Raw genomic sequence first — 1,950 nt, 5'->3', positions numbered from 1 at the left:
TCATGCTTCTTTGCTTTCACAGCACATTCTCTACTAAAATATCTGGCACCTAGTAGGTAGGCAATACATGCTGTTTTAAAGGGAACTCCTGTCATTTTCTAAAAAACTTTTCACGGAACCCTATTAGAAAGAAAACAGTTTTTGATGAACACTCCATTAGTCAGGATGACATGTTTATCTGTCATAGAAATGGAAGGGGAGTTAAGTAACTTTTTAATGATCACATTTTGTGAACAATTTCTATGCATATGTTTTATGTAATATGAATATGACACTTACTCCACATTGCCTTGTTTTATAGTTACTTGTGTTTAATTCTGTTATTGCAAGTTCTCTTGAATTTAATCATGTTCTAGCCATCTGCATATACCACGAAGTACTTGCCACATAAGACCCTTGTCAATTGCGGGGGGGGAGGAAGAGAAAGACACAAGACTCTACTACATGTAGGAATTAGGACTTACTGGGAATGTATCTGAGACATTTGAAAAGAATAGCCAGAAAATAAATTCCGGTGTGATGAATAGCTTTCTACTAAATTAGGTTTGAAATAATTTTATGTTAAACTTCCCATTAACATGTTCATTGACAAAAAAAAAATCAGTAGAAGGTCACATTTAAAAAAATTTTTAAATGACACATCTATCAAAGTAAGCACTGGGAAATGCAATTTCAAGAAATATAAAAAAGTACCCAAATAATCAGTTTAAAAAACTAATGTGATTCAGAGAGAGAGAAGGAAGAGAAGAGGAGAGAGAGACAACAGGAATGGAGGAAGAAAGAAAAATGCAGAGACTGCAAGCAGTCAAGAGCAGTCCTAGAAAAGGAGAGAGAATCTGTGGCCTGGTGCAGGTGTTAGACCTAGGTAGGTGGAGAATTTTTTATTGTTGTTATGAGCTTTGTTGAGATATAATCCATATACCATAAAATTCGCCCTTTCCAAGTGCACAATTTGTGTCTCAGTATACTCATAGTGTTATGCAACCCTTATTACCACCTATTTTTAAAAGAAACCGCATACCCATTAGCAATCATACTCCATTCCCCTCCCTTTCCCCTGATATTCCACCCTACCCTAGATAATTATTCTACTTCCTGGCTCTATAGATTTACCACTTTTGAACATTACATACAAATGGAATCATAATACATGGCCTTTTATGCTCATTTTTTTCACTTAATACAGTGTTTTCAAGATTCATCTATGTTGTAGTATCCATCATTCATTCATTTTTATTGCCAAATAATATCCCATTGTACAAATTTACCACATTTTATTTATCTATTCATCAGTTGATGACATTTGGATTGTTTCCTCTTTTTGGCAATTATGAATAAAGCTGCCATGAACACTCATGGGCAAGTTTTTGTGTGGGCATGTTATCACTTATCTTGAGTGTATACCTAGGAGTAGAATTGCAGAATCATATAGTAATTCCATGATTAACCATTTGAGGCACTGTTAAACTGTTTTTCAAAGTGACTGTACCATTTTTCATTTCATCAACGGTGTATGAGGGTTCCAATTTCAACACATCATTGTTGATATTTCTTATCCATCTTTTTCATTATAGCCATTCTTGTGGGTATGAAGTGACATGTTATTGTGGTTTAGATTTACATTTACCTAATGACTATTGACACTGAGCATCTTTGCATTTGCATTTACATATCTTTGAGAAAATGTCTATTCAGGTGTTTTGTCCATTTTTCAATTGGGTTGCTTATCTTTTTATTACTGATTTATAAGAGTTCTTCATATATTCTGGAAATAAGTAAAAGTTCCATATCAGGAATATGATTTGCAAATTATTTCCTATGTATTTGTGGGTTGTTTTTTTCACATTTTTTATAGTAACCTTTGAAGCACAAAAATTTATAGTTTTGATATAGTCCAGTTTATTTGTTTTTTATTTTGTTGTTTGAGATTTGCTATTATATTTGAAAAAA

This window comes from Eumetopias jubatus, unplaced genomic scaffold (assembly GCF_037043125.1).
Source record: "Eumetopias jubatus isolate StellerSeaLion01/CBP00866 unplaced genomic scaffold, mEumJub1_p1.0 scaffold_3, whole genome shotgun sequence".
In the NCBI taxonomy this organism is placed as follows: domain Eukaryota; kingdom Metazoa; phylum Chordata; class Mammalia; order Carnivora; family Otariidae; genus Eumetopias; species Eumetopias jubatus.
The sequence above is the reverse complement of the archived record's forward strand: the minus strand, read 5'-3'. Positions refer to the sequence as shown.